Genomic DNA, 16588 nt, shown 5'->3' with positions numbered 1-16588 from the left:
TAGAGGTTTTTGCAAGAAAAGTTTGTATTCAGTGTCTCCATCTCCTCATGACCATAGACATCTCAATGCTCAGGAAACAAGTTAAACTTTTTGCAAGATCAATTTTGATTTCCAAGTTACCAAATTCTATGGATAGTATTTTATTCTCATATTAGGCAATTTCTTAATTCTTTGGTTGTAAGCCATTAAAAATGACTCTAGGTAACTTCAGTGAAACACAGTAAGTGTAGCTTATAGAAATGAAAGAAAAGCTAAATGACCAAGTCTCAGGAAAAAAAAAAAAAAGTTAGAACAGTGGATGGCTGTGCGATATAGGTGGCAAAAACCAGTAATAGTCTCTTCTACACTGCCAGCAAAATAAAATAAAAAAAAAAAGAATACTAAGAATTTATAATTCACATGTTTCTCCGGCCCAGTTTAAAGTTTTAGGATAGAATTAAATGGGTCTAGTTTGGACTATGAAGCCATGTTTTGTCTAGGGTTGGACATAGTAAGCACCTTAAAGCATCTGCCACTAAGACTGGTTATTTAAAATACAGGGTTATCTTCACATGAAAATTGGGATGCCGTCATTCAAAGAAGGTGGATCAATGCACAGTTGGGGGAAAAAAAAAAAGCCTACTGTACTTGATCCCTTCTTTCTTTAACCAGTCTTTTTATTGTTTATTTGTCTGCTTATGATTTTGCTTTCCCATTACCTTAGTGGTTGCTATCAGTTTACCCTGCTGATTCCTTTTCCTTTTCCCACAATATACTGAATAGTCACATTCCTTAAGGCTGGTCCCCTCATGGAAACATCCTCCCTTGGGAACTAAATGTTTAGACTAACAAAGGTCAAAATTATAGGAAATATTTACCAACAGCAATTTTGGAAAGAGCCACACTTTGATTCGTGTACCTATTAACCCTGCTATGAAAAAAATTGTATCACATATTTGTCACCAATTTAAAACATATACTTCAACCCAGAAGACATTACTGCAGCCACATAAGGCATTGCCGCCCACCTGGCACGAAGTCCAAGCCTTCAAATGCTCAGTCCATTCTTCTCTCGGGCCAGAGCTGGGAAACATGGCAAGACCACTGATCCCATCATCATGGGCCTATTGCCATGCATCAGTTGCTCTAATATGAGTTCCTCAGTCAGACACAATGCTACGTGCAATGCTATAATGGTAAATAAAGTTATTTGCAATAGCATGGAAGATGATTTTTTTCAGGACCACTGCTGATAAGAAGGGCAAATCTAGTGACATCGAAGCATGGCTGATTCCAAGATTGAAGTGGCGGGCTGACCTTCCCTCCATTTTCAGGGCAATGATAACACACAAAGGGTGGAGTGATTGTCTCTGCCATTATTAACATTATGAGAAGAGCTTAGCAAATGGCACCACCGATGTCATGCCTTTTTTTTTTTTTTAAGATTTTATTTATTTATTTGACAGACAGAGATCACAAGTAGGCAGAGAGGCAGGCAGAGAGAGAGGAGGAAGCAGGTTCCCTGCTGAGCAGAGAGCCGGATGCAGGGCTCGATCCCAGGACCCTGGGATCATGACCTGAGCTGAAGGCAGAGGCTTTAACCCACTGAGCCACCCAGGCGCCCCAATGCCTACCTTTTTTGTGAGTCCATAGGACAGATATAAGATCAATTGATTTCCACAGGACATTTTTCCTTATCCACCTGATTATTAAGATTTTACTTTTCTGGGAGCATTCACACGAAACCCAAATATCTTCATATGCCCTGCCCATTCAGAAAGGTGTGACATTTATCTCTTCCCTAGACTTCCTTCTCATCAACTTTCCAATTTCAGTCTTTTCATACATTTGACCATCCAACCAAACCATTAGCCGCTGACAACACTCAGAGTAAATCCATTTGCTGTTTGTCTTTTTTCTAAGGAAATGAACAATATGCACACCGCCTGACTCTGCTTATTCCTCTTTGACGTGGCCATGAAGAGATATATACTAAATATTATAGTCATCTCCTTTATGGTAGTACCAGAAGATGTGGAAAATCATTTTTTCTTCCTCTATTAACCATTTATAGAAAATTCGCTATGAGTTCACAGGTGTAGGTTCAGAAGGTGGAGACAATGTAGCCAGAGTAATGGTCATGGACACCTATACCACTTGTCCATGTAATTTACTTATACCTTCAGGATCTCTTTAAGCCCAGTAACATATACACTGCTTTCATATGCTCAGTATGTTGCCCAATCTTACAGTTCAATGGATTAAACAAAATGAAGTTTATGCTTAGCATCTCGGGTTCTATACTAACTTGCTGGCTCATAGTCAAGTTTGCAGTTTCTAGCAGGCTCTCTAGCATGCCGAAAGCTGTTCTGTAAAAAGAAAATCGTTATTTGAAGAGGATGGCACAACTTTACTTCAATGCACTGAAGATGTGCACTGCATTTCCCTTATAGAGTGCTGCCAGTGGCTCTGTACAGCATTGCTATCTATAATAGGTACTAGAAAGATCATTGAATCTGCTATGCCACATGGAGCAAATGGGAAAATAACTTCATGGTGACCTAGATCGTTCACAGACATACTATTAGCTGAGCCCATCAGGAAGTTGGAAAGCAAGAGAGATAAGTTAATACAGCTCATAAAGTCACGTCTATCCCTACTCAGGGCACAGGGAAAAGTGAAAAATGGTGGACAGTGTATCTAGAGAAACAAATGGAGGCTATCCATCACATTAAAAAACTATCATATCTTATATGTGTTTCACTACTGTGGTATATTTTTGAGATCCGTCAATAAACCAACAAAAATCCTACCATCATAGATTTTTTGTTGAAGTGGGTAAGGGTGCTTTTGTGATCTTGAGCAAATGACTTTATCCATCTGGACCTCAGCTGCCTTAGATGTAAAATGGGAATAATGATAGTTCCTACTTCAAAGGGTGACTGGAGTAAGATTAATCACTTACCCCAAAAGTCTGACAAAAGTGTACATTTAGTATACCTTACGTGTTAATACTGCTGACAATTTAAGAAGAATATTTTTAAAATGAGTACAGGGGAGGAAAAAAAAGAAGTCTGGACACACTTCCTGGCAATAGTATCTCAAGATTCTGAGATGCCTGGCTGAATATTTAGGACTTTTTATGCATACAATCAGTACTTAGTAAATATCCAAGCAATATTTAAGTTTAATCACTATCACCAACTAGATAGTTGCACAAAGAATCCCCTTACAATGAATGGACTTCTGGAAATTATTCAGAACAGGAAGAAGTTTGAGCTTATAATAGTGGTAATTTCAAAATTATAAAATTAGCATTATGCCAGTGTAACCCTTAAAACTGCTGGACATGAAGATTTATGGTAGTAAAACCACAGGCTGTTGCTGTAAGTTTGGAGTAAATAAGACAGAAAGGATCTTCATGCAGGCGAAAAATATTTTCCGATTCTACCTATTTGAAGTCAGCTCTCATCCCACCATGATTCAGACCAGAAAATAAATCCACATCTGCTTTCACAGCACATACTTGAGAGCATACAGAATAATTAAAGATGTTCTGAGGTGAAGTTCACAGAGAGCAAAGCCATTCTTATATAAGGAAAAAAAGCAACCACTCTGCAGAGTCCCGCTTGAACATTTAAGCTTCGTGTGGGCCAGTGCAATAGTTACTCAAAGCCGGAATTACTAGCACTCCAGAAATGCTACAGAGGAAGATTCTGCCATGAAATTGTGATTTTTCGAGACATACCAGATGAAGAAATTGAGTATTTTCTGCAACTGATGAAATATGGATGGGCCATTACAAACATGAGGAAAGATAAAGAAACAGATAAAATTAGATCAAGGGAATAAATGGAAAAATGCAGGCAAATCTTTGCTACCTGGTTAAAGATTTCACCAATGGGTCAAGGAAGAAGCACTAGAAATAAAAGCTGATGTGTGAATAAGGCAAGTGTCCACTTATATTTGCCTAAGTGCCTTTCACTACATTGGAATATATAATGTCCAAAAAGGTTACACGGGTGGGCATCAAGACAGCCAAAGTATCAGTCAAGTCTATTAATGCATAACAATGTAGGGAAGATAGAAATAGCTTTCTTTAGATTCTCAAAGCAGTTTGTGACCTCAAAATAATAATAAAAAAAAACCCTCTTATTCCAGCAAGTATGTAATTAATTGAATCTTTTTTCCAAATGAAAAGAAACATAATTTGAGAAGAAAGTGGACCCCTAGACATCTAAATGTCTACAAACCCATTTTCTTTTACTGATGATCAGTATGTGATGGAGATGTGATCATTGGTATTCCTTTTACTCATAATCATGGAGTGGAAGAAAACTCAGAGACAGAGAACAAAAATAAAAACAAAACAAAACACAAATAGAAAAACTTGTTTCTCCCAGTTGCGAATTGAAAATTTCTATTGAAAAGTCTGGTTGGTTTAACTTGGGTCATAGATTTATCTCTTGGAATGAGGCAATTATCTTTGGCCCAGACGAGGCTTTGCATTTACCCCTGGGAGTAAAGAAGCAGAGAGAGATGAGAAGTAGCAGTCCTAAGTACACAGTGTAATGGTCTTCAAAAATCTCTGAAAACATTTCTTTAGCTTACCTTTCATCCATTCAACAAATATTTATTGAGTGTCTAGAGTGTGATGAATGCTACGCTATCTAACATTTATTTGCACTTCATCTTGACACTAGATGCCATGATCTGGATTCGCAGTCTTTGCTAAACAGACCTGTACTGCTGTGTATCTTTAATCATTCAGTGCCTTCCATCTGAAAGCACATTTCAGTATATTTACCAAATTGAATTGAATTGAATCCAGTTAATATTGACTTTTAAATTTCTATCCATCTCAGATTCTGTAATTCTTCAAACATTAAAAAAAAAAAATCACAAGACTATTAGTAACTCTACTTCTTCTTTTTCTCCTTACATTCCTCTTTGCCTTTCTTCTTTATTTGAATTGCATTAGACCCGTTGGCCCTGAGCTCTCTTGGAATTTATCAATACCCCAAATCCAGCTTATGTAAGTTTTGGTTGAGTTTTGCTTAGTTTGAAAAATCCATAGTCATATGATGTGGAGAACTTCCCAGAGTAAAAAGAATCAACATTTAAGCATTCTCTTGACATTACCTATAGACATTCATATGAGGTTAAGTCAAGAAATATGTATCTGATATGTATCTGTGGAAAAATACTAATGAAATAGAAATTTTAGGCAATGAGTTTAAAAATCTAGAAATGGTATTAAACTATTTCTTGTGTTGTTCTGAGATTTTAAGATTATTATGCCAAGGAAAAATGCAATTTCTATAACAATTCCTAGAAAGAGAATTAATTATTCATTCAAAATTTACATTTGATTATCTATTCTATACCAAGTACTGTTCATACACACCAAGGACATCAGAGTGAACAGGATAAGCAAGACAATTCTCTCAGGAGCTTGCATTTTAGTGGGATAAACAAACAACAAACAATGATTAAGATTATGTCAGAGAGTTTTAAGAGCTGTGAAGGGAAACAGCAAGTGAATGGATAAGAGTGCTGGAAGGTGTATACAGTGGTTTTTGTTCGATCAAGATAAGGGATTTGTATGTTATTCTAAGAGTAAAAGAAAGTTACAGGTTTTCAACAAAACAGTAATTTGATGTGATTATACTTATTCTTTGTTCTGAAGTCTATATTACCTGATATTAATATAGTCACTTAATCTTTCTTTTGATTAATATTTGCATGATGTACATATTTATTTTTATCCTTTTACTTTTAATCTACCTATATCATTACATTTAAAGTGAATTTCTTACAGGGACGTGGGAGTGGCTCCGTCGGTTTTGTCCAACTCCTGATTTCTACTCAGGTCATGATCTCAGGGTCATGAGATTGAGCTCTGTGTTGGGCTCATTGCTGGGCTTGAAGCCTGCTTAAGAATCTCTCTCTCCCTCCCCCTCTACCTCACCCCATCCCCTCTCTCCTTGTGTTAAATCAATCAATGAATCAATGAATCAATCTTTAAAAGAAAAGAATTAACTTCAGGGAACAGAAGGAGATGGTAGTTATGCTGAAAAGAGCAAAGAATAATGACCGCCAATACCAAATTGTATCTGTGCTTTCATTTTATAAGCTATTTTCGGTAAAAGAAAATTTGATCTTTAGAGTCAAATACGTGAACATACATATATTTTTATATAATTGGAGAATTTTCACATTCCCAGTTGAAAATCTTTACTGTTATTTACCAAATGTGAAAAAAAATAGCTTTACTGAAAAAACTTGTATGAATAGTTGTAAATGTACATTTTGAGTTTGACATTATAAAGTTTTTTTTTTCCCCAATAAAACAAATGCATCTCATTTTTGGTTATCAAGAAATATATGCACAGTATTTTTAGATGCTGAAATGGATGATTCATATTATAAAATAAACTTTAATCTACAAATGTTAACTGTGAAAATAATTTCGTTTAGAATTAATTCACATATAATTTCATAGAAGCCATTTACTAATAAAAATTATTTGCAAAAAAAAATTGCATTATTGTTACCAAAAATAGGGAATGCACAAATTGTTCAAATTTAGTTATTTTTCTTAAAATATTATGTACAAATAAGACACTTTATTCTTTTTATTTTTTTATTTTTTAAAGAGTTTATTTATTTATTTATTTGTCAGAGAGAGAGAGAAAATGAGCTCAAGCAGGGGGAGTGGAGGCAGAGGGAGAAGCAGACTCCCTGCTGAGCAAGGAGCCCAGTGTGGAACATGATCCCAGGACCCTGGGATCATGACCTGACCTGAAGGTAGACACTTAACCTACTGAGCCACCCAGATGCCCCTAAATAAAATACTTTAGATTGACATTTGTGGAAATCTGAAACTAAAATTTTCTGTACTGGTATTTAAATAGGTCCATGTTTCTGACACATGAAAAACTTACACACTGCCGTAATACAAACAACGCCATGGTAAAATTTTACTATTTTTTGTTTTACTTTTTAACATCTGGGTTATCTTCATAAAATAAAGAAACATCAAAAATTTGAAGGTTGAAAACATAAAAAATATATCTCAATAGTTTTGATGTGATGTCAAACCAACATGACAGATGTAATTTCCTTTTGGCTTGAGTGTCTTTATAGGCCAATCTAGGTCTCATTTGGATGAAGCCCAACAAACTTCTTTTCTGTTTTTATTTTTTTTTCTCACATAAACCTCTGTTTATTGCTTTTGGAGCCTAAACTGAAACAAGTTTCCAACAATTCTCCCAGGATTCAGGTTCTGAGATTTATTTGATATCTTTATATTGAAGAAAGCACCTTTTTTTTTTTTTTTTATTCCTACAAGGTAACTAAGGAAAGTGTTGCTAACGCTAACTCAAATATCTCTTAATCAAAAAAGGTAACATTGTGCATACTTGAACTCCTCTTATTTATCTTGAAAAAAAAAAAAACAAGAATAACAACAAATATTAAAATACAATTTAAAAAAAAATTCAAACTCAATAGAGAATCTGGCCTAAGGCTTTTGGATGCAAAAAGTATATAATCAAAGGAAGGTTTGACATGTCTATCTTTACTTATTATGATAATTTTTCTTCAACTTGTTCCTGATTTTCCACCTAACAATTGGCAGAGTTCATGTGGATCCTTGTAACAAGTTAATCATGTAGATACTTTATAAAATCAGGTTAAATCTATAGTGGTTTAAGGCCAACTTGATCTAACAAGTTTATATTTTATTGAAAACATCTGAAAACAATAAAAGGACTATTTGGCCTTTACAGACTTGAAATAGAGGATTCTGTCAGATAAAATGTGATTTGTTTGTCAGATGCCTGGTTTTGTTTTCCTCATATAGATCATGTACATATTTTGTTAGATCTAAGTATTTCATTTTTGTTGGTGTTGGAGTAAATGATATTGTGTTTCTAATTTCAAATTTCAAATGTCCCTTACTGATATATAAGAAATTAAATTTGTATTAACCTTGTCTCCTACAGCCTTACTATAATTGCCTATTAGTTCCACTGTCCCTTGTTTTTAAATTTCTTTCTTTAGCAGGGAATTTTTACTTCCTTGAAAGTATCATGTTCTTTTTTACCTTGAGGATATTCACATGTGCTCTCAAGACCCAAAATATACCCACTACTTTCTGCTTCTCCTTTCTAACCCCATGCTAATCTTTCAAGCCTTTGTTAGGTACTCTCTTAACAAAGACTTACCTAAATATTTCTTTCCCACCCATATAAAAAGAGAGTAAGGTAAATTCTCAATTTATATGTCTGTGTAACACTTTAAATTTCTCCTGCTTGAAATTAACTATAGCCAGAATTACGTCTATATGCCTTATCATATTAGAAGATTTGAGAAGCAGGTGTTATGCAACTTTCTACACATTGCCACTTTCCTATTTCTTATGCAATAGACCTTAACTGCATATCTATTGATAATAACAAGCAGCACTACATCTTTACAAGAATGCACAAACCCTCCCACACTGGAATAATTTTGAAACTGTGGAGATACAATATTCTCTAGTTTTCTGATAATTCTCAAGGTTTTAACAGTATCCATTTTGACTGTAATAGTAATGCCTTGAATTTTCAATATGTTATTTGAAGAAATATTTCACATAATTTACAAGTATCAGTCTGTGTCTTCTCACAATTCTAATTTTTGCAAAGATCCAAAAGGAAAATTTATTTAAAAAGTTTCATTGTTGGGGAGAAAGAATTCCTGTCCCCTCAAAGGTTCTTCCAGCTGGACTAAGAACCAAACTGACACGAGACAGATTTACAGGAGAAAATCACATTTAATAACTCTACATATGGGAAATCCACATAGACGTGGTAATTCCAAGGACAGTGAAGCAAAATGTTTATGTATATGTCATTCCAAACTAAGGAGTAGGGAGTAGAGGTTTAGACCTCAGAGGTAAGAAATGCACTTTATAGGGCAATAAAAGCAGGTGTTTGATAATTAGACATTTGCCTTACCATACAGATGGTCACTCAGATAAATTTATCACTGTTGTGACCTTTTTTCTGGAAAAGACGCCCAATTTATATTGTTCTATGTGCCTAATGGATGGATAAAAGTTTCCCTTGAGCCTGCAGAGTCTCAAGTGCCTTCAACTCAAAATGATCCACATGCCAAAGAGGCACACTTTGTAGGGGGAGGTGGGAGTGTACCATACCCTGAACCCCTCATCATCATATCCACTCACTTCTTTTTTCCTCCTTGAAATTAAATGCTTTCTGAGTTCAAATTCATGAAATCAATATGGTTGAAACTGTTACATATGTCACATAATGTGAAAGGTATTATATGTAGTCATGAGCTTGGGGAATTAGTTAATTCAATATCTATCTATCTATCTATCTATCTACATATAATCATTGGGTCACAGAGTGTAATTTTTTTTTTCCCTCACAGCTGGAAATAATAAAACACAAGATACAGTAACCCTCATCAAAAAGATGGCTTTTTTGTTGTCTAGAAATTATATTGGACCAGAATTACAAAACCATCATAAAATTAAAATGTGGGATGGCTGCATTTGACATGCATGTTTCTTTGTTGCTGTTGAATTTTATTATTTCTATAGTTTTAGTCTATGTGATGAAGGAAAGATGTTAGGGTTTGAAATCAATGGCCAAGAAAAAATTCTTGAGATATCTTTGGTGCAAAAAGGTGATTTTATTAAAGCACGGGGACAGGACCCATAGGCAAAAAGAGCTGCATTGGCGTCATGAGGAGTGGTCCATTATATATTTTCTCGATGGGAGGGCATTAGGGACAACTTAAGTTTCTAAGGAATTTTGGTAGAAAGTTTTCCAGGACATTGAGGGGGCTAACTATTGTTGGGAGAAGAGTGTTTATTACCATCTATTAAAAGCTTAACCATGTATACGATTAAGGGCCATTTTCTTGGGGGATGATTACCAACACATGTCTTGAAGGATTTAGAGGTAAAGGAAATTTCCAAAGGAATTTTTATATGTTCAAGTAGACTTACAGGTTTGGGGTGGGGGCGGGTTTGGGCTAGGGTTGCCTTTTGCCTTTAGCAAAGTGTCAACATTGAAGCAGTTGAGTCCTTAGAGGAATGTCACTCTGCCTATTTCAAGGACTTGTCAATGGACTGTAGGTAGTAAGGAAATTTAATAATTTCTCTTCTGTCTTTGTTTCCCACATCATATGTACAATATTATAGTTAACATTCCTAGTTTTGAAAACAAAGTATCAAAACAATATTGTTCTCAATGTTCATTTATTCTATTTTTTTTATAAAGTTCAAACTCCGATTCCTCTTCAATATTGTTTTTTCAATATTCAATATTGTTCTTCAATATTGTTTTTTCTTCACTTTTACTAGTTATAGAAATGAGATAAATAATAAATGAGATAATAAATGAGATAAATAATAAATGAGATACATAAGAGCACTGGGTAATAAAAGGTAAAAATCCCCAATCTAATTTATATTCCTTATGAATTAAGTTCCATGTTTTTTTGCAAATTACAAATTGTCATATGTACTGTGACATATTGAAATAACCTTAATTTTTTTGTCCCTTAATATACAAAATCTTCACTACTGTCAATTTCTGGAAATTTCTATAACCTACATTCAAAATAGCTTACGAAAATAACAAAAAGTGATGTCCTTTTATTCAAGGAACTACCACTAGCTAGGGAGAAAGATTAATGAATGTGATGAATACTACGATAGAGGCAAAGTGTCACGGAACAGGAGAGATACCTAACCTGTGCTTAGGGAAGTAGAACGTAGATCCTGGACATGTTTCCAAAGGGCTCACATTTGGGATGTCCTGAGTCCATATAGTCATGCAAATCTCCTCCCACCACCCATGTAAAATGTGCCAGGATTCAATCTTCAGATGACCTTAATAAGAATTTGAGTTACAAAATTCCTAACACTCAGATTACTGGGCCCTTAGCAGTGATTGCTTTGAGCTATAATATGCACCACAGAAAGATTCATTATACTGAAAGTTAGATTCGAGTACATTTAATTAAAGTTTTTTTTGTAGCAGCATCTGTTATTTTCAAAGTATTATGATAAGTGTTAACAGGATGCAAGATGAGAAGGAAATGGTCCCTGTTCTTAAACTCCAATGGAATTCTTTCTGGCTTACCCCAAATTACTTATAAGAAAGAATAGGGAAATTATTTTAGCATGTTTTTTCCTAGGCATTTTGCATATAATTAATTTTTTAGTAAAAGTAATGTTTGAAAATATTTTCAATAAACAAATTTTACTTTATTAACAAAATTCAACTGAGTAAACTTAAAGATCAAATTTGTTTTATTCAGCAATTCATGAATTGGGCAGCATCCCATCTAGCAAATAGAAAGAAGCTATCAAGAGCTGTAAAAAAGGAATGGTTTTTATTTATTTATTTATTTTTAATTTAATTTAATTTAATTTTTTTTCAGTGTTCCAAGATTCATTGTTTATGCACCACACCCAGTGTACCCAGGAATGGTTTTTAAAGTCAGAAAAGAGGTGGACAAAAGGAAGTTTATTAGCAAAGAGTGTATTGTTTCAGGCAAGCCTCCATCCTAAGGGGGGATGGTAAGTGTCTCCCAGGCAGATTTTCTTGCTTGTTCAACCAGGTAATTCCAGGTTGACTGTTAATGGTTACATTGCTGGGAGAGGCTGAAACTGCAATTAGGTTAGGTAGTAAGTCTTGATTTGTTGGGTGGGGAGGCTAACACAAAGAACTCTATTTGGGGCCTATTGTCTCCTTTTTAACAATTTTAGGCCAAAATAAACACCAAAATGTTACACAACTTGTGAAAAGGCTGAACATACTCTCTCATTTCTAAGTTAAAGTAGGTATTTTGTGGGGCACCTGGGTGGCTCAGTGGGTTAAGCCTCTGCCTCCGGCTCAGGTCATGATCTCAGGATCCTGGGATCAAGCCCAGCATTCGGGCTCTCTGCTCAGCAGGGAGTCTGCTTCTCCTTCTCTCTCTGTCTGCCTCTCCACCTGTTTGTGATAGATCTCTCCATGAAATAAGTGAATGAAATCTTAAAAAAACGAAAACAAAAAACAACAACAACAACAACAACAACAACAAAAAACCCAGAAAGAGAAAGACAGAGAGAGAAAATTGTAATAGGATCAAATGTACTGTAAGTGTAATTTGTTAAATGAAACCTTTCTGGGGTAGGGGTATAGCTCTGGGATGCTAATAAGTAGAGACAGCATGGTAGCTGCCATTTCTTTGCCATGACAACAGCAGGACTCTCTGCTCATTGGCACTGGGATGACTGACAGCCCCAGAGAAAATGTCTCAGAGTGACTACCTGGGGCTCCAGAAATCCAGGCAATGGGACATAGGTATTGCCAACACTATTCTAAGTATTATCCACTTGACTATTTCGATGGACTACTTTATTTATTTAGAATTACTTCTAAAAATGTAACTGTCATAAATTGAGTAAAAGACAAATCTTAGGGAAAGAAATTATCCGTTGGAAAGTTAAAATTTCAAATAGACTCATGTTTTATTAAATAAAAGCTTTGAAATTGACAAAAAGGCTGATGGGGGGAAGAAAAAGGAGAATTATATGGAGTTAATTCATTTTATTCAATATTGTTCACCCAATAAATGCCATTTACTGATTTTATGACACATACAAGGAAGACTGCTGGGCTTAATGTGGACAGAATTGACAGCTATGCCATAAGAAGGATGAAGGACTTTTTGGTGGAGGAGACAATTTAATCAAAATAATTTGTCTTTATATAAAAGTAGTATAGAGGATAGAATGCTGAGGAAAAATCCTAAAGCAGAGTAACCAGTAAGAACACTGGTACATTTCCTAGATAAAGAAATCAAAGACCTGAATTAAAGATGTGGCTGTGGGAAGAGTCTGGGATGTCATAGTTCAGAAATATACCATTGATAAAGATGAGTACATTTTAAAAAGTAAAGTTGATAAGGAAACTGAGAGGTAACAAAAACAAATTAAATACTCTATGAGTCTGGATGACAGAGAGAATGGCAATGACAGTAACAGTGAGAGACATTATGCAAACAGGCAACAACCAGATCATATATAAAAATAGAACTTCTGGTGTACCCGAGTGGCTCACTTGGTTAAGCATCTGACTCTTAATTTTAGCTCAGGTCATGACCTCAGGGTCCAGAGATTGAGCCCGGCAATGGGTTCCCGCATCTACTTGCGATTCTCTCTCCCTCTCCCTCTGCCCATGTCCCCCTCACTGCACCCCAGTTCTCTCTCTTTCTCTCAAGTAAATAAATGCATCTTTAAAAAAAATAGAGCTTTGACCTAACATTTGGAGCAACCAGTGCGGTAAACCAAACCACAAGCTCTGTAGCAACTGGCCCCAAATCGTCAGGACTTGATCAATAACAGACAGCTCCCCTATATTTTCTCCCAACTTAGGACCAACTGAAGAAAGTCAAATATGCTCCTTTAGAAAATCAAAGAGAACATTCTGCTTGTAGTTATCTTCCCTCCAGCTTTCCCGGGCCAACAGCCTCCAGTCAGAGCAAACCTGCAGTCTTCCCTTTCTTCCACTATAAAGCCCTAATGCTCCTCTATGTCTTGAGCCGCCACCAAGTACAGGTGGTGTAGCTCACTGTTGCTAGGGCAAGCTCTGAATAAACAGCCTTTGTTTGTTCTCATTTGAGTGGTCTTCTCTTATCTTCACAATAGAAAGAAAGAGTCAAGATAAAAAAAAGAGTCACAATAATGAGTTAAGTTTAAACTTGTTGGTTAAGTATTACATGAAGAACATGAAGACTCCTTTCAGACCTGTCTAGTAGACAATCCAATAGTTAATACAGACATCTGTCATCAGATGGGTTAACTTGGTTCAAGTTAACACATTCCTTGCCTGCTGACTTAAGGTCCTTGATCTGTAACAGAACTAATTTACTTTGAAATTTGCAAACCACAAACTTTGGGGAATAAAGGACCACAGAGGCCAGCAAGTCTGTTTGAAGCTGCCTCAGCTTTCTGGTAAGACCAGCAATCTTTTAGCAAAACTTTTTTTTTTTTTTCTTTTAAGGTCATAAACAACTTTAGTGACCTCCCTTTGTGCATCTGTAGACCTTGCCCTCAGCAGAAAGGACAGAGTACTGTCCCACAAGCCCCAGGTACCAAGGAACCAGACCTTCTTACACAACCTCGGAGCACCAAGATGACTCTGTAGTTGGCATCATCGAGTCTACACATAATCAAGAAATGTCACAGACCACTGCAGTGCCTTAACCGATGAAACCCTTTTAAAAATCTCTCAGCCAGGCAGAAACCTCAGAGCTGGCCTTTGGAGAAGAGGCTGCCTTCTCCCCAGGTGTCCGGGCTCCTAAATAAAACTCATATTCCTTTCCAATCAAAACTTCTCTCTCGAGTATTGGCCTTTCGAGCGACGGGCAGTCAAACTTGGGTTTCAGTAATACGTCTAAAAGAGAAAGACAAGAAATCCCTGTGGCATTCAATTGCCAATACTCAGTGAGCTAAAGAAAAATAATTGGCAAAGTGAAAGCAGCAGGAACCACCAAAACCCCACAACTACCCAATGGGTTGGTAAAACATGAGCATTGTTAAATATAGTATGCACAAGACAATTAAGAAGATGATCTTATTCAAGTTCACAGTAGGGAGAACATTTATTAACAAGGAATGTGTCAAAGAAGAGGAAGAGGGTCTAAGGTTATTTTTACAGAGATAGTGAAGCAAGGGAGCTGTCCATGAGTGTCAGGAGAGTGGAGAGGAAAGCCAGAGCCAGGCCTTGTTTCAGAACATTTGGTGGTTCTTGATCAGCCCTTTCAGAGGACACAAAAGGGGGAGGAGATTTCTTTACAGTTTCTGCTTTTGGAAAGCGCATGGCTTAGATCAAGTTTAACATGGTGGACATCGATACTAAATGCTATTGGTAAAATAGAGTGAAAAACTTATCTCCTCCCAACCCACTAAAACCTTTCCACAATAATAGAAAAGAAAAAAAAAAGTTTTATAATTGAATAAGCATCAGTGCTGAATGTGATACACATCACAGTCAACCCCCCAAGAGACTGTGAAAACAAAGAAATCTCACCCTTTCATGTAGTCATGCACATACAACACATTGCATACACGTCCTTAAGATAAACAATAACTAATTTTGGAGGACGTGACAGCAGCAAACGTGCTTCATCCTACATTCAGCTGGCAATGGGACTGATCATCTGTGTTAGCTAAGTAGCTTAATGCAAAGGACAAATAAGCTTATCACGTCTTTATGACTGGAAGTAGTTTAGGAGTTGAGGCCCTTGTCAAACTTAGGGTTCTGTCCCCTAGAAGAAACTGGAAGATGGGAATTTCAATCCCAAGCTGGAAGATTGAATTTCAAAGAAATGGTTCTCTGGTTCTTAAAGCTGGCAAAAGGCTTATTTAGCTTTTAAAAAATTACATACAGTTTAGAGAGACAAAGAACTTACAAATTTTCTAAAGTAAATGCTCTAAGATAAAGTGTGGGATGAGTTTCTTTTCCTTCTTATTAACAGAAACTTTCTTTTTTGATTCATATTTACCCTTTGAGTACATACTCATTCCTCAATAGCTGCACATCTTTGGGTAAATTTCTAAATGAAACTTGACTGTGGTAAAGTATAGTTTTTTCCTATGGGCAAGAAAGAGCAAAGCGGTCTGGTGAGAGGTGACTCAGATTGAGAGAATAATTTTTCTTGATTAGTGTTTCTCAAGATACTATGGAACTGTACTTGCTTTGAAAATGTTCAAAGGAGTAAAAACAGATGTATTTGGGCAGAGGAGTAAGAAAAAAATATACATATCAGAGAAGGAAGAGGTTTTTTTGTTTGTTTTGGTTTGAGAAACAGAATACCCTTACTTGGTAAAAATGGGTCTCAGATGAGAAACATAATTCTTTTCAAAAGTAACTCTATCTAACACTTAATGCATCCATAAACAACCATTTGGAAGATACCAGTTTTCCTTAGCAAGAGAACTTCTATCTTGAAGCTAAAAAGAGTTATGGATTGGATGGGGTTAGGCAGAAATAAATTATTTATGGAAATGAAACTATATTTGAGGACACAAGAATAAATCTTCCTTGACTTATGATGGGGTTATGTTTCAATAAGCCCATTGTAATTTTACAGTATCATTAAGTTGAAAATGCATTTAATACACCTAACCTACAGAGCATAGTTTAACCTACATTAAACGTGTTCAGATACTGCCATAAGCCAACAGTTGAGCAAAATCATCTAACACAAAACCTAGTTTGTAGTAAAGTGTTGAATATCTCATGTAATTTATTGAAAACTATACTGAAAGCGAAAACCAAAGTGTTTGTACGGGTAGAGAATGGTGGTATCAATTGTTTACCCTCATGATAGCATGGCTGACTGGGAGCTGCCCAGAATTGCAAGACAGTCGTGCTGCATATCACTAGCCTGGAAAAAGATCAAAATTCAAAACTGGAAGTAGGCATCCTATTGAATGTATATAGCTTCTGCCCCATCATAAAGTCAAAAAATTGTAAGTCAAGCCCCTGTAAGTCAAGGACCATTTGTGTAAGAGATACACAATTGCTTT

At 35.9% G+C, this 16588-nt stretch overlaps 1 pseudogene across 1 annotated transcript in view; it reads right to left on the bottom strand.

Moving 5' to 3' along the window:
* Positions 1 to 14876, bottom strand: part of LOC308355904 (programmed cell death protein 2-like) — a 65420-nt pseudogene extending 50544 nt beyond the window's left edge. The window contains exon 1 of the transcript in view: positions 14713 to 14876. The product of the transcript in view is annotated as a programmed cell death protein 2-like (transcript). The remainder of the gene's footprint in view (positions 1 to 14712) is intronic.
* Between the last annotated feature and the right edge of the window lie 1712 nt (positions 14877 to 16588).

The sequence above is a fragment of the Martes martes genome (assembly GCF_963455335.1).
Source record: "Martes martes genome assembly, chromosome: 15".
NCBI lineage: Eukaryota > Metazoa > Chordata > Mammalia > Carnivora > Mustelidae > Martes > Martes martes.
Note: the sequence above shows the minus strand (reverse complement) of the source record. Positions and strands in the feature narration are given on the sequence as shown.